The sequence below is a fragment of the Petaurus breviceps genome, unplaced genomic scaffold (assembly GCF_028583685.1).
Source record: "Petaurus breviceps papuanus isolate PSGF00001 unplaced genomic scaffold, PetGlider_PUasm1.0 213, whole genome shotgun sequence".
Taxonomy (NCBI): domain Eukaryota; kingdom Metazoa; phylum Chordata; class Mammalia; order Diprotodontia; family Petauridae; genus Petaurus; species Petaurus breviceps.
Genome location: NW_027185860.1, coordinates 6578614 through 6603613, shown reverse-complemented (window position 1 = coordinate 6603613; position 25000 = coordinate 6578614).

Genomic DNA, 25000 nt, shown 5'->3' with positions numbered 1-25000 from the left:
TCTTCTCCTTTACCTAGAAACTCTGGAATTTAACTAGGATTCAAGAAAATTGGCTGAGGCATGGCAGCTGCAGCTCCTGCCTCATGACTGCCTCCAGAGTTCCTGGCTTGCAGATTGTAGGGGGAGCAAGTGGATATTCAGAGGGTAAGCAGTTTTACTTTGACCTGTTTGGACCTGGATCATGTTCTTGGGTAGTGATCCTGGGGTTTTTGGCCAGTGTCTGATTCCTAGGAGTTTTCTTTAAAGTATCTTTTACAAGAGGTGATAGGTCAATTCTTTCAAATCCTATTTTGCCCTCTGGTTGTAGATTATCGGGGCAATTTTGCTTGAAAATTTCTTCAGGGATAATTTCTAGGCTCTTTTTCTTTTTGGATCGTGGCTTTCAGGTAGTCCAATAATTTTTAAAATTATCTCTCCTGGATCTATTTTCCAGGTCAATGGCTTTCCCAATGAGATATTTCATACTGCCTTCTATTTTTTTTTCATTTGATTGAGTCTGTTTTATAGTATCTTGATTTCTCATAAAGTCATTAGCTTCCAATTGCCCCAATCTAATATTGAAGGAATTATTCTCTTCTGTTAGTTTTTGAAAACCATTTTCCATTGTGTCAGCAATGCAATATTCACAATGCTTACGGAAACTATAAATATGCTAATGTGTTTATTATTCACAAAATATACCATGCTTTCTACATGGCAGATAAAGTTAGAACATTTATTAAAATACCAGAACACTGAGTCCCAAAACCAGAAAGTCAAACCATCACAGTATTTATGAAATTGGCACATGTAGTTAATGTAGTAAACAACCACATTTTCACGCTTAAAAACAGAACAAGCTACCTTAGGTAAAGGTCTTCCTCTCCCCACTCACAGAAATTCTCAGTGTGCAGGAAGAATGCTCCCAGAAACTCCATCCCTCTCCTCCCCCACCCCCCAACAGGTCCTGCCCCTGGCAGAGCTCAGCAGGAGTCATTAGCAGAAATTCTGTCTGGTTCAAAAAAGAGGTTTGCAACTTGGCCTCCACCTTGGCTGCTACTGCTACTGCTGCCACTGCCACTGCCAGTCCCCACAGGGATTCCAGGTTGGTTTCCACTTCCTCTTGCCCCACCCCTTCCTGCTACATGAGCAATTATAATGGGGCAGAGAAAATCTTTAAACCCCATAACCCTTACACCCATCTGGCAAATTTTGCTTTTTATGGCATTTTTCTCCTCATTGACTTTTTGGTGCTCTTTTTCCATTCAATTTAGTCTGTTTTTAAGGTGTTATATTCTTCAGTATTTTTTGGATCTACTTTATCAGGCTTTTGACTTGATTTTCATGATTTTTTTGGATCATTCTAATTTCTCTTCCTAATTTTCTTCCATTTCTCTTACTTGATTTTTAGAATCCTTCTTGAACTCTTCCATGGCCTGTGACCAATTCATATTTTTTTTGGAAGCTTTTGATGCAGAAGCTCTGATTTCATTGTCCTTATCCAGTTCTTTGTACTTTGATTCTTTTTGTCCCCAAAAAAGGATTGTATGTTCTGATTTTTCTTCCTCTGTTTGCTCATCTTGCCAATGACTTGACTTTTGAGCTTTTTGCCACAATAAAACTCTGCTTAAAAAATGGAGAGAGTTTTGACTCAAATTGCTGTTTTTTTTTGCAGCTGCTGGAGCTATTAGTTGGGCACTCTCTCTGTAGCCCCAAAATATCTGGGACACTGACTACAAACCACAGGATCACTACCCAAGAACATGATCAAGATGCAAGCAGATCAAAGTAAGAGTTCTTACCCCCTGAATGGTTGCTTGCTCCCCCTACATTTTGCAGGCCAGGAGCTCTTGAGGCAGCCACAATGCAGCAGCTGAAGCTGCCATGCCTCAGTCACTTTTCACCCCAGGTGCAGGGGGTAGAACACACTCTTCTTTAACTCTGTTGCAACAGAGTTCCCCATTGAACTTCTATTATTTCTTTGTCATTTATGGGTTGAGAAGTCTGGAAATCACCACAACTGCCAGAGATTCACTGTCTTAAAGTCTGCTTTGGCCAGTCTGGGCTGCCCTGGATCCAGAACTATAGAGCTCATGGGGAACTGTGGTCAGTGTCCATTGTGCTGAGATAGATCCTTTCTTCTGCCCTGTCAGGGTTCCTTCAGAGGGAGATTTGTTTCTCTCGTTCACTTTGTGTGTTCTGTGGTTCTGAAATTTGTTTAGAGGCATTTTTAATAGGTATTGGAAGTGGTTAGAGCTAGAGCCAACACCAAGTTCATGCTTTTTACTCTGCCATCTTGGCTCCACCCCCTACTTATAAGTTTATATTTGTGAAAAAAGATCTGCATGTTAGATTATTCCTAAATCTAATATGAACTTAATCTTCTCTCCAATCCCCCAATTTCTTAGATTAAGAAAGAAAAAAAATCAAAAGAACTCTATGAGAAAGAAAAACAAAACATTTCAAAAAACTCATATTCTACTTGTATACTTCAGTTTATGCAACATTTCTTGGATAGTTTAAATGAATACCATGGTACACAAAATGATATTTTTTAAGAGACTAAATTTTTCAGCCTAACTTTTTGCCCAAGCAAACATTTTGCTTTGAATTATACTGAATATTTAAATAAGCAAAGAGGGGCGGCCAGGTAGCACAGAGAGTAAGAGAACTGCCTCCAGTGTCCGGATGACATGTGGATTGAATAGGGGCTCAGAAACTTAGCACCCACCCAGAAACACCTGGCCATTTAACCTTGAGAAATTTACTTAACCACAATTGCTTAGGGGTGGCCAGGTGGCTCAGCGAGTAAGAGCACTGGCTCCAGTGTCAGGATGACCTGGGGATCAAATCCGGGCTCAGATACTTAGCACCACACCTAGAAATAACTTGCCATGTATCCTTGAGCAAGTTACTTAACCTGGATTGCTTTAAAAAAATAAGCAAAGAGATCCTATTTTACCTCATTGAAGGTCCAAAAGTGCTGAGATGATTGATATACCTATATCAGTCCATTCATTTATATAACCAGACTATGAACTTTCAGGGAATACATGAATACAGGTGAATTTTAATCGATGTAGACAAAGACAGACATGTAGAAAGAAGGAAAGTTTTAGTGAAATTGTAGGGAATTGTATTTCAGTCTTCAATTGATAAAAGAATATTAATGTAGTGATTTCTTAATTTATAGAGCATCTCACATTGTCTAATAATAGGAAAAGCATTTCTAATAGACACAAAATTGAAATGTGCTCTATTAAATATAAAAAATTAAAATTTATATATATAGAAAAGTCCATAGCCAAAAAATTTACCCACAATATGTTTAAATAAATACTGAAAAGTTTAATAATTATTCTAACAATAGATTTTCTTAATGAAGATACCAAGACATATATACTTAATAGTACTTGGCCAAGAGAAGTTCCTTTTTGCAAAAGTTTATTTTGATAAGAAGAGGAGAACAATAAAACATGCACATTTTCTTTCTCTCACCCATCTTTTTTCCTATTCACCATTCTCCTCCCCCCCAATACACCCTCTGAAAAACAATAGTAAAATTTATCATATGACATATATATATATACATATATCAGTTACTTTTTCCTGTTTCCACAAATTAACATTCTTTCAAATATAAGTTTCTATGCAATCAAAAAAAGTTACTGTTTATTTTGTGATGGTGCTTGAATTTTACATGTTATCTCATGTAAAGAGTAAGAAAATATTACAACCTTACACAATAAGATAAATATCATGAAGATAAATGTTAACCTGAGTAGAAATCACATTTCACATTGTGTATGTTAGGGGAGACAAAATCAGTCCGAGTCTCAGTACATGAACCTAATTAAAAATAGTTCTGAACCCTTATGTTACAACTCTATAATTAAAGAATAAAATTAATACAGATCTTTCTTTAAATTCTATAATGGATGAATAGCATGTTAACATTGTTCTATAATTAGTCTGTCTTCAGATAAAATTAAAATTAAACAATAAGTAAGTTTGCTGATGGAGGTAATTCTTAACTCTGAATTTGAGTCGAACATACCTATAGTTCTCTAAATAACTTTCACCTATATTTTAAAATGATCTCAAACCAGGATTAATTTTAATTAAAAATAAAATGCAATGGCTTGCAAATTTTAAAAACAAACAAGTGTAAGAGGGCAGCCTATAGAGGGTCATCATGATACAGTATGGAAAGAGTAATTTGTGATTAATGAGTTGGGTAGTGTGGAGTGACATGGTAGGACATGTGCTTTTATAAAATCATGAGATGCATGAGTTCATGATGGATTCAAGTAGGGAGAGACTTGAGATAGCAAATACTATCAACAAGCTATTGCAATATTTCAGGCATGAGGTGTTGAAAGCCTGTGTCAGCGTGGCAGCAAAAACAGAGGTAAACAACAACAATAACAAAGCAAGAAATAAATATTCAAGAGAGTTTACAAAGGTGAAACTGGCACTCTTGAAAAAAAGATTGTATATGAGAGGTTGACAAGTTGAGGCATAATGATGGTTGAAGGATGACATTTAGGTTCAGGGCCTAAAGAACTGAGATGTGATATTATCTTTGACAGTAATAAGAAAGTTTAAACAGGATGATGACTTAAAGGAAAAGATAATGAGTTCATTTTTGGATAGGCTGAGTGTAAGATTTCTATTTAAGATCCAGTTTGAGATGTTGATTGGCAATTTAATATATGAGATATATGATGTATGAGATATATGTCAAGAGACAGGTTAGGGCAGGATATGCAGATTTGGACTTCATCAGCACAAGCATGATTATAAATTCATGGTAACTGATGAGATCATTAAGGGAAGTAGTATAGAGGGAGAAGAGAAGAGAGTTTAGTATAAGGCACTATTACACAGCCATGGTTAGTGATATGAATGTGCGGGGTATGAATGATGTTCCAGCAAAAAGAGATGGAGAAATGGTCAAAAAAGTAGGAGAAGAGTAAGGAAACTGCAGTTTTGTTGAAAAGCTAGAGAGAAGGATATATCGAGGAGAAGAAAGTGATAAGCAATATTAAAAGCTCCAGACATCAAAAGGAATGAGGGTTGAGAAAAAAATTTGACACTAGGTTTTTCATTTAAAAGATCATTGGTAACTTTGGAGAAAGAAGTCTTGGCTGAACAAAGAAACTGAATGCCAGATATTAATGGGTAAATAAGTGAGTGAGAGGAGAGAAAATGAGAGAACTATTGGAGAAAGTTTTGTTGATTATTTTAGCCTAAAAGGAAAGAAGAGATATTGGCCAATAATTTGTGGTGATAGATGGATCGAGAGAGTGATTTTTTTTCAGGATGGGGCAGATATATATATATATATATATATGTGTGTGTGTGTGTGTGTGTGTGTGTGTGTGTGTGTGTGTGTATTCATATTTGCATACAGTAGAAATGGAGCTAGTATACAGCGAGGCATTGAAGATATGGGTTTGGATGAAAAAGAGCAATCTGTTGGAAAAAAGCAAAACAGGACAGAATAAAATAATTTTATAGGAGTTCAAATAGGTAAGTATTAAGGACTTTTTCAAATAATCCAGCAAAGAAGGACAAGGTAGACTTAGAGATCATCTGAGTACTAGGAGATGAGGATGAGGAGGAAAGAGGGAAAAACCTCAAATTTTTTGGTAAATAATGAGAAAAGTTTTTCAGCTGAAAGAGTAAGGGAGGCAGAATATTGGGAGGTTTGAGGAAGGATGAAAATGTTTGAAAGTATTGCTCTAAAGAATGAGAAAATGAGATGATAAAGAAGGTGTAGAAAGATTGCTTAGCAGTATGGATAGTCCATTTGAGGTTGTTTTACATATATTTGAATTAGACCCAGTAAGAATAGTTTTGTGGTTTTATATAATTTCATTCCATAGCACTTAAGAAAAACAAAAAAATATATATGGTAAGAGTGATCCTAGTTTAAAACTCACCAGAGAAAAATTGTTTATATGAGTAACAAGAACTTGGGAGAATTAGAGAATTGAATTGGACAGATATCTATCTATCTTTCAATTTATATGCATATCTACACGTTCAATTATAGAATTGATGCATCATTGGGCAAAATGAGGAAAATATGAGAAACTGAGTATAAGGATTCATGGGCTGACAGAGAAAAAAGGGTATTGGAGGTCATGGTAGGATTTGATTAGGGAATACACAGGTAAAAGTAGAAAACCAATAGAATATAGTGAGATACGCATATTTGGGAATTCTTGATTATGGAAATTATGCATTATTGAGTGATGGCATCTGACCATTTTTATGAATACCAGAGGTTGAGTAGAGAAAGAAGACTGAAGAACTGAGTGTTTAGGAGAGGTAATATGTATGTTCATGTTCCCTTAGTATGAGGGCAGGAGTTAGGGAGAGAGAAAAATTATGAATCTTGTACTGATTTCATTGAAAGAATAGGAATGACTGATATATTTATAGACAAAAACCTATCAGGATTTTGATAACTATTAGATATGGATAGCATGAACTTCAAAGGTGACAGTTTATTTGTGATGATGGTACGGAGAGAACTTGTAGCAATGGGGCACAAGGAGTTTTCTCAATCCCTTGCCACAATCATGAGCTAATGACAATGACAGAAAATGGGATCAGAATTAGAAAGAGTGTCCAGGGAGGCTGTATTACAAGGGGATGACTGCTTCATTGATTGATAAAAAAAATGGAACAACTGGTAAAGTAAAATATTTAGGATAGAGGGAAGTTTGTTGCGTATGACAGGGGGTTTCCAGAGAACACTTTGGAAGGGGTTGGAAGTATTTTGATGGAAATATGTTGTGGGAGAATTAAGGTGATTGAGAATAAGGAATCAGGTAGTGGACAATGTTTACTGGACTTTGGGTGATGGCACATACATCCTCAGAATTACTGGCATTTGTAGGATATGACCAAGTCTATATTTGTTTATCATCAAAAAGAATATACCACTCATTTTCCCAAAGGAGGGTGAACATAAGTGCAACATGGGACACAAGGCACAAGGTCATGTAGGAGGCCCTGGTTCATTTCAACTCTTCTCTATAAAGCTACAGAAGACAACATAGAAGGAGATAAAGGATAACACAAATGTAAGTCAGCCTGGTCACTTGCCACCTTCTCTATTGGAGAATGCCTAGCAGGGAATGGAAATTACCATAAATTACCTATGTTAATTTTTATTTTATTAATGTAAACTTATAATGTTCATCAAATTTGTAAATAATGCAGAGCTTGCAGACACCACCAACACACTAGATGACCAAAAGATTTTGACAGTTTAAAGCACTGAACTGAATTTAATAATATGTATTTCAATAGGGTTAAAGGCAAAATTTTTCACTTGATATAAAAATAATTTTTACAAGCTTAAGATGGGAACATATGAATAGATAGCAGTTATTCTGAAAAAAAATATCTGTGGATTATGGTGGAATACAAGGTTATGACTCAGAAGTGTAATCACCTAAGAAGTAAAAAAATTGGGGGTGGAGCCAAGATGGCAGAGTAGAAGCACAACCTTCCCACAGCTCCAGCTTCTACCCTCCCCAATCCATGTAAAAAGGGGACTCTAAACAAACTTTGGAGCTGCAGAACCCACAAAATATCACAGAGAAGCTAACTTCCCAGTGAGGAGAGCCCAGCAGGCCGGCAGGAATCCAGCACAACACTTCTGGGCGCCGAGCCCAGCCCTAAAGCAAGGCTGTAGCCTCAGGGTGGGCCTGACCAGCAGCTGGCCAGAGGGAGTCCATATCAGCAGCAGCTGTGGCTGTTTCCAGATTTATCAGAACATAGACACAAAGGACAAAGTGATAGGTCAGTACAGTCTGGACTTTGGGACCAGTAAGTGGGAGTGCATGGCTTTTATTCCCAGAGTGAAGAGGCTCTGAGACACCAGCACAGCCAGCCAGCACTACATGGTGGCTTCAACTCTTGGCCTGCAGAATATAGGGGGACCAAGCACCAGTCTGAGAAGTAATCGCTCTTGTTTTAACCTGCTTGGATATGGATTGCAGTCTAGGGTGGAGGTTCTGGGGTGTGTGTCCAGTTTGCCAGAGCGTGTGGAGACCTCAGAGAGGGCACCTATCTAATACCTCCAGAAGCTGAGAAAACCGCAGCGTTGGGGACGAAAGCTCCCCTGTCTGGTGGCAGAGACCTTCTGTGGCAAAAAGCCCATAAGTCAAGTAATTGAGTGGCAAAATGAGCAGGCAAAGGAAACAAAGGAGACAGAAGATTCCAACAATACACTTCTATTTTGGGGACATAGAGAAGCAAAGCATGGAAGAGGAGGAAAACAGGGAAGTCAGAACACCTTCACCAAAAGCTTCAAAGGAAAATACAAGCTGGTTATGGGCCATAGAGGACCTTAAGAAAGATTTTGAAAACCAAATAAGAGAAGTGGAGGAAAAATTGGGAAGAGAAATGAGAACAATGCAAGAAAATTATGAAATGAGAGTCAACAGCATGACAGAGGAAAACAATACCTTAAAAACAGACTGACTCAAATGGTAAAGGAGGCCCAAAAAGGCAATGAGGAGAAGAATGCCTTAAAAAGCCGAATTTGCCTAATGGAAAAACAATCTCAAAAGCTCAATGAGGAGAACCATTGCTTCAGAATTAGATTGGAGCAAATGGAAGCTAATGACATTATGAGAAATCAAGATGCTGTTAAACAGATCCAAACAAATGAAAGAATAGAAGGCAATGTGAAATATCTCATGGAAAAAGCCACTGACCTGAAAAATAGATCCAGGAGAGATCATTTAAAAATTATTGGACTGCCTGAAAGCCATGACCAAAGTAAGAACCTAGAAATCATCCTCCAGGAAGTTCTCAAAGAAAACTTCCCTGATGTTTTAGTACCACAGGGAAAAATAGAGGTTGAAAAAATCCACCAATCACCTCCTGAAAAAGATCCCAAAAAGAAAACTGCCAGGAATATTGTAGCCAGGTTCTGGAATTCTGAGATCAAGGAGATAATATTACAAGCAGCCAGGAAGAAACAATTTTAATATTGTGGAAACACAATCAGGATAACCCAGGATGTGACAGCTTCTACACTGAGGGATCAAAGGGCTTGGAATATGATATTCCAGAGGGAAAAGGAGCTGAAATTAAAACCAGGAGTCACCTACCCAGCAAAACTGAGTATCATGTTTCAGGGGAAAATAAGGTCATTCAGTGGAATAGATGACTTTCAAGCATTCTTGCTGAAAAAAACAGATTTGAATGGAAAATTTGACATTCAGATACAAGAAGCAAGTGAAGCATGAGAAGGTAAACAGGGAAAAGAAATCATAAGGAACTTATCAAAGTTGAACTATTAACATTCCTACATGGAAAAAAAAAACCTGTAACTTATGAAACTTTTCTCAGTAATTTAAGGGATTAGAAATATATATGTCTATATATAAGGGCACATGAGCATATGAATACACATGTGAATATTTGTATATATGTTTACAGGTATACATAGATAGAGGGCACAGGGCCAATTTAACAGGAAGGAGTGACACTTAAAAGATGAAATTAAGAGGTAAGAAGAATATGAGAGGAGATGGGGAGAGACAGATTGGGGTAAACTATCTCATACAGGAGAGGCAAGGAAAAATGGTTACAATGGAGGGGAAGAATAGGAAGGCAAAAGGGTGTGGGTCAACCTTATTCCCATTGAATTTGGCTTGAGGAGGGAGTGACATACACATTAAATATGGTAATTCACCCTCCAGGAGAATAAAGGGAGAAGAGGATGAGAGGGAGGATGATAGAAGGCAGGGTAGCCTGGGGGGAGGGACGTTGGAAGCTCTCACTTTTGAAAATAGATGAAAGTGCAGAGTAGAGTGGGTGGGAGGTGGGATGGGAGGGAGGGAAGTGTAGTCATTCTTTTACAATGTATCTACTATGTTATTGTTTTGCATTAGCCAAACATGTGCAACCTATAGTGAAGGGCGTATCTTCCCAGTAGGGTTGGGTGATGGGGAAGGAGGGGAATGAATCTGGAATTGAAAGTTTTGAAATCAAATATGTATGTATGTATTTATGTATGTATATATATACATGTATATGTGTGTTTGTATATATGTATATAAATAAGTGTGTGTATGTATATATGTTTATGAATATATATGTGTATGTGTATATATATATATATACTATTATTAATACCATCTTACATGTAATTGGGGAATGGGATGTGCAGGCAATGAGGCATAGAGATGCACTGGAAAAGTGGAAAGGGGTATGGGGGAAAATGTGGGAGAGAGCAGATTGGAGGAGGGGATATCCTGTGGGACTGCTATTTTGGGGTGGTGGGTGGGGGAGAAATGGGGAGAAAACTTGTAACTCAAAATCTGGCGGAAACGTATGATGTAAATAAGAAGTTAATAAAGCATTAAAAAAAAGAAAACAAAGGACTAACAGCAAAAAAAGAAGTAAAAAAATCATAGTTAAAAATATCTAATGCAATTTTGTGCATCATTAAGAGGGCTAGGGCAGAGGCCAGAAAAAAATGTGGGGGCAGCAAAGAGGCCCAGATGCCATGGCACGAAGAAGTCTGGAAAAGGCTTCTTCAGCATGGAGTCAAGTTGACCACCAACCACAAGTGCCATTGCCAGGCCTATCAGTACAGGGCTGGGATCAGATGGAGCTGAGTAAGAGTCAAAGGCATGGACCCTGGAAGTGGCAGCAGCTCCTCCTGGGACTACCAACCCACAACCTGGAAATTTTAAAAAGCCCCATCTGAACTTCTGGTAACCCGTATGGCTTAGTGAACCCTGGCCCTGCCTATAAATGGGTAAAAGGCAGACTGCAAAGGCAAAGACTCTAAAATCCTATTCTTGTGAGTAGGATGAACCAAATTCAGGAGATAGTATTAACTTCAAACCCAAAGCTGAAGCGTCAACAAGAAATTGGTCTCAAGCACAGAAAACATTCTTACATGAGCTCAAAATGAACTTTGAAAATCAAATTACAAAGGTGGACGATGGAATGAATATTTTTTTTAAATCAAAATTGCAAATTTAGAAAAACATTAAAATGAAGAAAACTGCTTCTTAAAAAGAAAAATGTGTGAAATAAAAACAAAATCTGAACATATGGAAAAAAAAGTTCAAAAATTAACTAAGGAAAATAATTTGCTAAAAATTAGAATCAATCAAATTGAAGCAAATGACTCTATGAAGAACCAAGAATCAGTTAAATAAAATATCAAGAATGAAAAAAAAATAGAGAAAGGTGTACAATATCTCACTGGAAAAATAACTGACCCAGAAAAAATTCCGGGGTGAGATTATTTGAGAATCATAGGCCTACTAGTAAATCATGATGAAAAATTCAGCCTTGGCAACATCTTCCAAGAGCTCATCAAGGGAAACTGCCCTGAGATACTACAACGAGAGGGTGGAATAGAAATTGATAGAATTCAACAAACACCTCCTGAAAGAGATTCCAGATTGATGAGTATTTGAAATGTGTGGCCAAATTTCAGAATTATCAGGTAAAGGAGAAAAATACAACAAGCAGCCAGAAAGAAATCATTCAAATATCATGGAACCACAGTAAGCATCACACAGGATCTTTCTACACTGAAAGATTGGAGGAACTGGAATATGATGTTTTGCAAGGCAAAAGAGCTTTGTCTGCAATCAAGGACCACCTATCCAGTTAAACTGAGCATATACTTCCAGGCAAGGAGATGGTCATTCAAGGATATAATGGATTGGCAAAACTTCCTTGTGAAAAAGCCAGAGCTCAATGGAAAATTTGACCTCCAATTACAAGACTCAAGAGATGCATAGAAATGTATATAGGGAAAACACTCACACACTCACACAAACTCACATACCCTATTACTTAATAAAAGCAAACTTTTTACATCCTTATATGGAAACTTGACACCTGTTAAACACTGAAATTACTGTATCTATGGCAAAATCTAAAAGGGATATAGGTAAATAGAGGGTGTGTGTATAAATTTTATAAAATGATGATAAAAACCTTAATAAGGCCTGTAAAGGGATTGCAATGGAAGAAGACAAAAGAATGAAACAGAAAAGGGTAAATTATGCCACAGAAAGTGGCATAAAATATTATAGTAGAGGGATAGAAGGGAAGAAAATGAGCATCATATGAACTTTTTGTGCATTCATTCTGGTGCAAAGAGGGAATAACACAATAAGGTAAGTAAAAGTCTCTATTGAGAAGAGGCATAAAACTATCATAATAGAGGAAAAGAGTGGAGGAAGAGGAGCATTGCATGACATCTTTTTTTGTCAATCTTATTTCAAGGAAGAAATAACATAATATATTAAGAATAAAAACCTATCAAATCCTATAGGCAGTAGGAGGAGGAAGGTCTAAGAAAGGGAGGCAGGCTAGGTGGGAGGGAAGAAGTAACAGCAAGTGTAGAAAAAGGGAGGGCAGCTGATTAGAAGGGAATAATGAGGGAGGCTGTAGTCCAAAGGAAAAGTCTTAGGGAGAGGAAGGGAAAAGGGGAGAAAAATAAAAGCATAAAGAGGGGAGGGAATAGCATGGAGGGAAAGAGACAGAAAGTAATCATAATTGTGAAGGTGAATGGGATGAACTATCCCATAAAACGGAAGCAGGTAGCAGAATGAATTAAAAACCATAATTCTACAATATTCTGTTTACAAGAAACACATATGAAGCAGGGGAATACACACAGTGTAAATGTAAAGGGCTTGAGTAGAATATATTATGCTTCAGCTAAGGTAAAACAAACAAACAAACAGGTGGAGGGATACTTATCTCAGGCAAACAAATGAAAAAATATATCTAATTGAAAGGTATAAGGATGGAAACTATATCCTGCTAAAAGGCACCCACAAAAATGTTGCAATCTCTTTTCTAAACATTTATGCACCATCGGTACAACTTTCAAATTCCTAAAGGAGAAGTTAAAGATGTTAGAGGAAGAAATAGATAGCAAAACTATACTATCAGGGGACTTCAATCTCCCCCTCTCTAAGCTTGATAAATCTAAACTCAAGACAAACAAGTAAGAAGTTAAGGAGGTAAATGGAATCTTAGAGAAGATAGATATGGTGGACCTCTGGAGAAAACTGAATGAGGGTTAAGAGGAATATATGTTCCTCTCAGCAGTACATTGCACATAGAGAAAAATTGACCATGTAATAGGGCATAAAATCCTCACAATTCAGTTAGGCATGGAACTGAAAAAGTACAAAAAGAATGAATTGAAATTCCCTCATTAAATACTGAATTAGAAATAATGAAAACCTAAGGAGAGATTAATAAAATTGAATTTAAGAAATCTATTGAATTAATAAATAAAAGTAAGACCTGGTATTGTGAAAAAAAAATAAAATTAACAGACCTTTAGTCGATATGATAAAAAAGAAAGAAAAAATATTACTATTAAAAACACAAAAAGTGAATATACTTCCAATGAAGAGAACACTAAAATAATAATCAAGAATTATTTTGCCCAATTGTATGCACATAAATTTGACAATCTTAGTGAAATAGATAAATATTTATGAAAATATAAATTGCCCAGACTAACTGAAAAGGAAATAAACAACATAAATAACCCAATCTCAGAAAAAGAATTTGAACAAGCCATCAATGAACTCCCTAAGGAAAAAAAATTCTCCAGGGACATATGGCATTACTAGTGATTTCTACCAAACCTTTAAAAAAATGACTCCAATACTTTATAAACTATTTGGGAGAATTGGCAAAAAAGGAGTCCTACAAATTTTTTTATGGCAGAAATATGGTTCTGATAACTAAATCAGAAAGAGACAAAAAGGAGAATGAAAATTACAGACCAATTTCCTGTATGAATATAATAGATGCAAAAATTCTGAAAAAAAATATTAGCGAAAAGACTGAAGAAATTCATCACAAGAATAATAGATTCTGATCAGGTAGGATCTATTACAAGAAAGCAAGGGTGGTTAAATATCAGGACAACTTTCAGTATAATTGATCACATCTACAAGAATACTAGCAGAAACCATATGATTATCTCAAAAGATACCAAAAATGTTTTTTTTAACAAAATACAGCAACCATTTCTATTAAAAAACACTAGAAAGAAAGGATGGTGGAATCAAGATGGTAGAGTAGAAACATTACTTAGGCTGAACTCCATCTTCTACCTCCTCCAATGTAAAATGTGACGCAGAACAAATTTTGGAGCTACAGAACCCAAAAAATGATACACAGAAGCTCAATGGCCCCTGAGGAAAGCCCAGTAGGCTTGCAGGAAGCAGCTAGCACACCAATCTGGGAGACAAGCACAGCCCTGCTCAAGACACAGATTTCAGCTTTAGGGTGGCCTGACCAGATGCTGGCTGGAAGGACTTCACATCACCAGCAGCTGTGGCAGTTTCCGGAATTATCAACACATAGATGCTGAAGACAAAGTGAGAGGTTAGTGCATTGGACTTTGGGATACTGGAGTTTGGGAATGTGGTCCAAGTTTTATCCCCTGTAAGGAGAAGCCACTTAAGCTCCACGGCCTAGCAGCCACTGCCAAGTGGCTGCTTCAGCTCTTGGCTTGCAGATTGTAGGGTGAGCACGTGACCAGACTGAGGGGTAACCTCTCTTGCTTTAATCTGCTTGGATATGGATTGTGATCTAGAGTCTAGATCCTGGGGTGTGTGAGTGGCTTGTCAGAGCATGTTTAGGCTTCAGAGAGTGCACCCAAATAACTGTTACAGCAACTGAGAAAACCCAATCATTTGGGATAAATCTCCCCTGTCTGGAAGCAGAGTTCTAATTTGGCAAAAAGTTCAAAAGTAATTGAGGGGCAACATGAGCAAAAGGGGGAAGCAAAGTAAGTAGAGCCACCTAATTTTACACTCCTATTTTGGGGACAAAAGGGATCAAAGCATGGAACAGGAGGAAGACAGTGAATTCAGAACCCCTGCCCCAAAATCTTCCAAGAAACATATGAGCTGGTTACAGAACATAGAGGACATTAAGAAGGAATTTGAAAACCACACAAGAGAAGTGGATGAAAATTGGGAAGACAAATGAGAAAGAAGCAAGAAAATTATGAAATGAGATTCAATGACCTTAATGAAGAAAAATAGCACCTTAAAAAAATAGACTGATTCAAATGGCAAAAGAAGCCCAAAAATCCAATGAGGAGAAGAATGATTTAAAAAGCTGAATTTGCTAGATAGAAAAAGAATCCCAAAAGCTCACTGAAGAGAATCATTCCTTCAGAATTAGAGTGGCAAAAATGAAAGCCCATGACTTCATGAGAAATAAAGATACTATTAAACAGGTCCAAACAAATGAAAAAAATAGAAGGCAATGTGAAATATCTCATTGGGAAAACCAATGACATGGAAAATAGATTCAGGAGAGATAATGTAAAAAATATTGATCTACCTGACAGACATGATAAAAAAAACAAAACAAAAAAAAAACAACAAAAAAAAACCCATAGAAATTATCCTTCTAGAAATCATCAAGGAAAATAGCTCTGATGTTTTAGAACAAGAGAGCAAATTGGAGTTTGAAAGAATCCATTGATCAACTCCTGGAAATGATCCCCACTAAAAAACACCTAGAAATATTATAGCCATTTTCTGGAGTTCGCAGATCAAGCAGTAAATATTACAAGCAGCAAGGAAGAAATAATTTGAATATTCTGGAAAGACAAACATGTTAACACAGGATCTGGCAGATTAGACACTGAGGGATCACAAGGCTTCGAATATGATTTTCTGGAGGTGTAAGGAGCTGGCACTAAAACCCAGAGTCACATACTCAGCAAAACTGGTTATCATGTTTCAAGGGAGGATATGATCATTCAGTGGAAGTGAGAGCAGGTTGGGAGGGAGGGCAGTTGGAATTAACCATTTCTGAAGAGGGACAGGATCAAAGTAGAGAATAGAACAAGTGGAAGGTGGAATGGGATGGAGGGAAATTTAGTCAGTGTTTTAAAATATATACACAAAGGAAATGTTTTGCATAGTTACACATGTACAAACTATATTGAATTTCTTATCTTTTCAGTAAGGGTGGGTGAGAATGAAGGAAGGGAATGATTTTAGAATTCAAAGCATAAAAATCAAATGTTATACACACATGTATTTATGTATGTAAATATATTATTATTAATATCACTTTACATGTAACTGTGAAATAATATATACAGGCACTGGGGCATAGATATTCACCATGCCCTACTTGAAAATTGAATGGGACATGCGGGAAAATATGGTAGAGAGCATTTTACAGTTTGAAGGAGGGGATATTCTATGGGATTGCTATTTTGGGGTGGTTGGAGGGGTGAAATGGGGAGAAAATTTGTAACTCAAAATCTTGCATAAATGAATGATGTAAACTAGAATTTAATAAATAATTTGATGAAAAAAATACTTTGGAACAAGGTAAGAGACATCCAGCCTTGAAAATTACAGCTGAATCATATGACCTCCAAGTAAGTGTTTTAAAGTACCTACAATTAATGTATATATTTATATATGTGAGAATGTATGTGTATGGGTGTGTAACACCTATATGCAAATGCACATATATAAGCATAGATGAAATGTGTGTATCTGTGTATATGCAAACGAAGGTATACTTATATAGCAAACATGCACTTATGGATGTATTTTTTTCATTTTTAAAATATTTTTCCCCATATTTAACTAATTTATTTAGTTTTAGTTTTTTTAGTTTAGTTTTTTTAATTTAGTTTTAGATTTCCATATATAACTAATTAAATACTTTTAGGGATATGCATGAATGTACATGTGAAAATATATATGCTTAATACATGTGAGAGTGATTGTGAATTTTGAAATGTGTACAGACAAGTAAAGGGAAATAATAAATAAATATATAAATATATATGCATAATTATACAAAACACTAGAAAGTATAGCAATCAATGGAGTCTTATTTAAAATAATAAGTAGCATCTACCTAAAATCATCAGGAAGCATTATAGGCAAATCGGATAAGCCAGAAACATTTCTAGTAAGAGTAGCAGTGAAACAAGGATGTCCATTATCACACCCTAGCATTAAATTTTTTACTAGATATATTAGCAGCAGCAATAAGAGAAAAAAAAAGGTACTGAAGCAATCAAATTAGGCAAAGAAGATATTAGGCAAAAAAGACTCAAAATATGGCAGAATCCAGGAGAGAAGGATTTAGAAGGAAAGAAAATGCCACAGTTAAAATGACCTATCCAATTCCCTTGTAACTATAAAACATAAAGATATGAAAAAACATGAAAAGGGATACAAACACATACAGGCATTATATATATATATATATATTTGTATATGCATATATATGTGTGTGTAAATATATATATTCATTTATACATACACACATCTTTCTATCTATGTATCTATATCACAGAAGACAGGGATTGTTCATAAAATTAGATTCTCTGAAAAGAATGCAAAAGAAAGAGAGTAAGAATTGTGGAGGAAGGGAGGAAACTAATATAATAATTTTTAAAATATGAGAAGAATACAATCATGTTTTCTCAATATTTGCAGTGGTACATTAATACAAAAGATCTCCTGTTGGCAAGAAATGACTGATAAGGGAATAAGGCATGTTGACAAGAGGCTTTTTAGATTTCTTCTCTTATGTTTGGGTGAATGGTAGAAGAATAAAGGTAGGACCATTATACAGCAAGCCATGGAAACAGTAATAGGAAATAAATGGCTCAAGCAGAAAATATTGATCTGAAAGTAAGATCAAGGCCTTGACAGAAACAAGAAGTCATCAGAAAGGAGTCTTGTTATGAACAATGTTGGACAGTTGCACATATCAGAAGGCATGGTTTTATAAGACAGGATTATACTCAGTTTTTCTGTGTAGGTGATTCATGGTTTTAATCCTAGTTTTTTGACTTCTGGAATATCATATTCCAGTTCCTTGAGTCCCTTCAGGTAGAAGATTCCAAATCTTGTGTTATCCCAATTGTGCTTAAACAATACTTGATTTTTTTTCCTTTTTGGCTCCTTTCAATACTTTCTTCTTGACCTGGGAACTCTGGAATTTGGCTACAATATTTATAGGAGTTTTCCTTTTGGGATGTCTTTCAAGAGTTGATTGATCAATTCTTTGGATTTCTCTTTTAGCATATTGTTCTAGAATATCAGGGCAGTTTTCCTTGAGAATGGCTTGAAAGATGATGTTTAAGCTGGCTTTTGATCATGGTTTTCAGGTAGTCCAATAATTTTTAAAGTACCTCCCCTGGATCTGATGTCCAAGTCAGTTGTTTTTTCCAATGAGGTATTTCACATTGCTTCTACTTCTTCATTTTTTAGTTCTGTTTTGTAGTTTATTGATTTCTCATACAGTCATTAGCTTCCATTTTCTCCATTCTAATTTTAAAGAGATTCTTTCTCCATTGAGCATTGGGACCTTCTTTTCCAATTCCGTTTTTAAATAATTCTTGTCCTCAATGACTGTTTTGAAGTTTTGTCATTTTGGTTAGTCTATATTTAAAGGTGTTATTTTCTTCAGTATTTGGGGGGGTCTCCTTCAGCTGGCTGTTGACTCATTTTTCATCATTTTCTGGGATGACTCTTATCTCTTTTCCCAATTTTCCTCTTCTTCTCTTAATTGATTTTCAAAATCCTTTTTGAGCTCCTCCATGACTTGGGACCAATTCAACTTTTTCTTTGGAGGATTTTAATGTGGGAGCATTGACTTTGTTATCTTCTTGTAATTGTATGTTTTGATCTTTGTCTACAAATTCTGAGTATTTTTGGACTGTTGTCTTATATTTCTAGCCAAATATTTAACTTTTTACTGCTTTGTTAAGTTGGAATTCTGCTTTCAGTGTAGAGGGTTTACTTTGGGGTTTTGTGCATCTGTTTTAAGATGTACTTCAAAGGGCCTGTAAATTTTCAATTATTTCAAAGATATGATCAAAGAAGAGGTGTTTTCCCCTTTTCTGACCTGTGCTATGGTCTGTGAATGACCACAAAGGTTTTTTTTTTTTTCTGCATTGGAGCAATGAGAGGAATTTCTTTACACCACTGCCACACACTCCATCACCTGAATGTTCCTCCTCACCCTATGTCTGCAACCCAGGTCTGAAATCCACATCTGAACATGGTAACTAAGAGAATCCTACATCATCTCATCAAATACATTCCTGCAATCCCCCTATGATCAGCCACTCAATGCCCCAAATATATGGTGGGTGAGGGCTTTGGAAGCAGCCCCTGGTGCTTCTGCTACTAACAACCTTAGACTGCGGCCAGATCTTGTTTCTCTCTCCCCATGGGTCCATAGACATTTCCCACTAACTTTCTATGTTTTCTTTGGAGTTTCTGTGCTGAGAAGTCCCAAAACTACCACAGCTGCCAGTAATTCATGACCTCAAAGTCTTCTCTTCCCTTTCTGTACTGATGTGGATACTGGCACTGTCTTTGCCCACTTGAATGCTACCACTGGGTAGTCCTAGGCCATTGGGGAACTGGACATTTATTTACCTGCAGTGGATCCTGTAGCCTCCAATCTCTTCTTGAATCTGTAATTGTTTACAGATTTTTCCTTGTTCTGCTCTTCTCCCTCAGCATCAGTTCGCATAAGCCGCTCCAGGTAGCTATGAAGTACATCTGCTTTTCATTTCTTATGGCACAATAGTATTCCATTACTTTCATATACCATAATGTGTTTAGCCATTGCCCAATTAATGGGCATCCCCTTAATTTCCAATTCTTTGCCACCACAAAAAGACCTGTAATAAATATTTTTTGTAGATAAGGGTGTTCCTCTCCCTTCTGTGATCTCTTTGGGATACAACCCTAGAAGTGGTATTTCTGGGTCAAAGGATATGAAAATACTTATAGCTTTTTGGTCATAGTTCCAGTTTGTTCTCCAGAATGGTTAGATAAGTTCACAACCCTACCAGCAATATATTAGTGTTCCATTTTTTCCACATTCTCTCTACCATTTATCATTTTCCTGTTTTGTCATCTTAGCCAACCTGACTGATGAGATGTGGTGCCTCAGATTTGTGTTGATTTGCATTGCTCTAAGCAATATGATTTAGACCATTTTTTCATAGGCTTATAGATATCTTTAATTTCTTGTTCTCAGAAGTGTCTGTTCATATGCTTTGACCATTCATCAATTGGAGGATAACTTGTATAGTAAGAAATTTGACTCAATTCTGTCTATAGAAAGGAATCCTTTGTCAGAGATATTGCTTGTAAAAATTCTTTCCCAATTTCCCACTTCTCTCTTATTCTTGGTTACATTGGCTTTGTTTCTACAAAAGCTTTTAATTTTCATGTAGTTGAAGTTATCCATTTTGCATTTTATAAAGCTCTCTAAATTTTGGGTAATGAAATTTTCCCCTCTCCATAAATTTGGCAGTTAAACTATTCTGTGCTTAGCCAGATTGCTTACATTATCATCTTTCATACCTAGATCACACGCTCATTTAGACTTTATTTTGGTATATGGTGTTAGATAATGGTCTGTGTCCAGTTTCTGCCATACTATATTCCAGTATTCCTAGAAGTTTTTGTTAAATAGTGAGTTCTTATCCACAAAACTGGGGTGTTTCTGTTTTTCAAAGAGTAGATTATTATAGTAATTTACTGCTGAGTGTCATGTACCCAATCTATTCCACTGGTCCACTTCTCTATTCCTCAGCCAGTAACAAGGAGTTTTGATGACTGCTGTTTTATAATACAGATTAAAATCTGTATAGATAGGCAACCTTCCCTAGCATTTGTTTTCATTAATACCTTTGATATTCTAGACATTGTCTCTTCCAAATGAATTGTGTTACATTTTTTTTCTATGTTTATAAAATAATTTTTGGCAAATTGACGATTTCTCTTCAGTTAATTTGGGCAGCATATATTTTTGTAAATATTCAACCATTTCACTATGATTGTCAAATTTATGTTCAGGTAATTTGTCAAAATAATTCCTAATTATTATTTTGTAATTTCCTGTTCATTGGAGGTAGATTCAGCCTTTTTCATTTTTGATAGTCATAATTTGATTTTCTTCTTTTTTATCATATTGGCTAAAGTTTGATCAATTTTATAGTTTTTTTAATAAATCCAGTTCTTATTTTAAATTATTAATTCAATATTTTTCTTAATTTAAATTTTATTGTTCTCTCCTTTGGTTTTCATTATTTCTAATTTAGTACTTAATTGTGGATTTAGAATTTGTTGCTTTTCTGGCTTTTTCTAATTGCATGCTCAATTCATTGTACTTCCTTTTCTCTAATTTATTTATGTATGCATGCTGGGATATAAAACTTCCCTTAAGAACTGCCTTTGCTGCATGCCAAAAATTTTGTTGTTTTATCATTATTACCATTACTTGAATCAAATTACTGATTGCTTCTATGATTTCTTATTTAACCCACTCATCCTTTAGGATTCATTTGTTTACTTTCTAATTAGGTTTTGGTCTCTCTTTCCATGACGTTTTATTGCATATGATTTTTATTGCATCATGATCTGAGAAAGATGCATTTAATATTTCTGTTTTTCTGCACTGAATTGTGAGGTTTTTAATGCTCTAATACATGGTTGATTTTTGCGTATGTGCCATGTACCACTGAAAGGAAGGTATAATCCCTTTTATCCCCATTCAGTTTTCTCCAGAGGTCTATAATATCTACCCTCTTTAAAATTCTATTCACCTCTTTAACTTCTTCCCTGTTTATTCTGAGATCAGATTAATCAAGTTCAGAGACGGTGAAATTAAGGTCCCCCACTACTATAGTTTTGCTATCTATTTCTTCCTCTAATTCCCTTAGCTTCTCCTCTAATAATTTGTATGCTATACCATTTTGTGTACACATATTAAGTGATGGTATTGCTTCATTCTCGATGGTGCCTTTTAGCATAATATAGTTTCCTTCCTTATCTCTTTTAATTATATCAATTTTTGCTTTTGCTATATCTGATATAAGGGTTACTACTCCTGCTTTTTTTTTTTTTACTTTAGGTGAGGCATGATATATTTTACTCCAGCCTTTTACCTTTACACTATCTGTATCCCTCTGTTTCAGATGTATTTCCTGTAAACAGCATATTGTAGGATTGTGGTTTTTAATCCATTGTGCTCTCCACCTCCATTTTTTAGAGAGTCCATTCCATTCACATTCACAGTTATGATTACTATCTGTCTCTTTCCCTCCATGCTCTTCCCTCCCCTATTTAAGATTATATTTTTCTCCCCTTCTTGCTTTCCCTACTTAAGAGATTTGCTTTTGACTCCCACCTCCCTCAGCATTCGCTTCTTATAAGTCCCCCTTCCTTTTCCTCCCCTTCCTCCTTACTTCTTTCCTCCCTCCTAACCTCCCGTCCCCTTTCTTATCCTTTCTCCCTACTACTGCCTGTGGGATATTTTTATACTTAATGTAGTATGTTATTTCTACTTCACACCAAAAGTAACAGGAACCAATCTCATGCAAAGCTCCTATCCCTCCCCTCTTTCGTTCTATTATGATATGTTTGTTTCTCTTCTCGATAGTGTCCTATACTTATCTGGTTGTGTTATTCCCTCCTTGCACCAAAACCAATGAGGGAAAAGCTCCTATAATACTCATTTTCCTCTCTTCTTTGCTTCTGCTGTATAGTTTTTATGCCTCTATGTTTGGCATAATTTACCCTTTCCACTTCATTCTTTCCTCTTCTCTCATGCAGTGGCTTTGTAGCCCTTAATAAGTATTTTTATTGTCATTTTATGTTATTTATACTCATACCCTATATTTGTATATAGACAGTTTGCTCTTATTAAATAACAGAGTGTGTATGTGTGTGTGTGGTTTCCTTCTTTATCTTTCTATGTTTCTCTTGCATCTTGTAAGTGGCAGTTGAATTTTCCATTGAGCTCTGGATATTTCATCGGGAAGGTTTGAAAATTTGTTATGTCATTGAATAACCATCCCATTGCCTGAAACAATATGTTCAGTTTCACTGGGTAGGTGTTTCATTGTTTGTAACCTGAGCTACTTTGCCTAGTGAAAAATTGTATTCCACTTCTTCCAATCTTTCAGTTTAGAGGCTGCAAAATCCTTTACTATGCTAACTGTTCTACCTTGGTATTTGAATTGTTTCTTTCTGGCCACTTGAAGTATTTTCTCCTTTACCTGGTTGTTCTAGACTTTGGCCACAAAATTTTGAGGACTTTTCAGTTTGGGATCTCTTTCTGGAGGTGTCCTGTGGATTCTCTTGATTTCTATTTTGCTCTCTGTTTCTAGTATCTCAGGGAAGTTTTCCATGATGAGATTTTAGATGATGTTATCTAGGCTCATTTTTTCATCATGATTTTCTGGCATTACTATGATTCTCAGATTATCTCCCCTGGATCTGTTTTCCAGTTCAGTTATTTTTACATTGAGATATTTTACCTCTTTCTCCAATTTTTCATTCTTGATGTTTTGTTTGACTCATTTTTGGTTCCTTCAATTTGGATGATTCTAGTTTATATCAAATTATTTTCCTCAATTACTTCTGGAGGTCTTTTTCCATATCATATATTTTTTTTTCTTTTTAAGGAGTTATTTTTCTTGTATTTTTTTTCTAATTTTGGAATTTTGGTTTTAAAAGAGTTATACATTTTTTCTTCTACCTCTCTAATTTGGTTTTCAAAGTTCCTTTTGAGCTCATCTAGGAATGATTTCTGTGCTTGAGACCATTTCCCTATTGAGGCTCAGCTGTGGGTGTGCAGTCAACACTGTCATCCTCTGAATTTGATTCCTCCCTCTCATGATAGGAAGACTCCAGAGTCTTTGTCTTTGTATTCTTCTTTCTGCCCATTTTGAGGCAGGACCCTAGCCATATCCTTCCTCTAGGATTCTTTACTGTTAAAGGTTTTGCCCTGGGGCAATAATTACCATATTTTAAGGATCAGAGGTGGAGATTGGAGCATCCAGGGCTCACTCTGCCATCCTAATCTCAGGAAGACAAGATAGGGGCTTTATAAATTTCTGTGATGTGGATTTATAGTCCCAGGAGTAGTTGCTGCCCCTGCCAGGGGTGCTGAATTTGATTCTGAACCTGCTCTGTCCAGGCCAGAACTTTAGTGACAGACCTGGAAATGCTTCTTGTCTTTGGTGTGACAACTTGCCACCACATTGATCAGGTCTCATTCGGGCCTCTGAGTGCCACAGAGTCCAGGCCTGACTCTGATGAAATCCTTAAATGACAAAGTTACACAAATACAAGAAAGTCAGTTGGAACTGAGAGAGACAGGGACAGACAGAAAGACAGACAGAGAGACAGAGACAGACAGAAGGACAGACACAAAGAGAGACAGAGAGCGAGGCAGAGACAGAGAATGAGAGACACAGAGAAGAAGAAAGAGACAGAGATAGAGACAGAAAAACAGAGAGAGAGAGAGAGAGAGAGAGAGAGAGAGAGAGAGAGAGAGAGAGAAAGTGAGAGTCACAGAGACAGAGAATAATGTATTCTGTTCCAAGTCTTGGATAAATTCAAAAAAATTGGTAAACACATAGCTGAAAAAAATTACTGCAAATTTAGATTTGAATGCTGTTTGGTGGTGCATATACTACAATCTTAGCTATCTAGATTGACAATACAAGGACTATATATCCTAAATGAACAAATCTCTAAAAAGTTGAGTAATGCATGAATCCCCATAATTATCTTTGAATATCCAGTTTTTCAGGATTGTACTTAGCAAGTGTTTTTATTCTTTTAATTATAGAAAATAGGAAAAAAAGGGAAATTTGTCAAGAATATGGATTGTTGTCAAAACAAATATGTCAAACTATGAATGAACTAATGAAAGAATACAACAAAGAATTGATGTGCATTGAAATAATAATTAAAATATTTATCTGTTTCCACACAAGACCATAAATTTGGCAATGATGGGAGGAAGAGAAACCCTTTCTTGGAGAAGCTGTAGGAAAACAGGAATATAAGTAAACATATAAATAAGATAGAAAGACACATAGATCGATAGGTAGATAGAGATAGATAGATAGATAGATAGATAGATAGATAGATAGATAGATAGA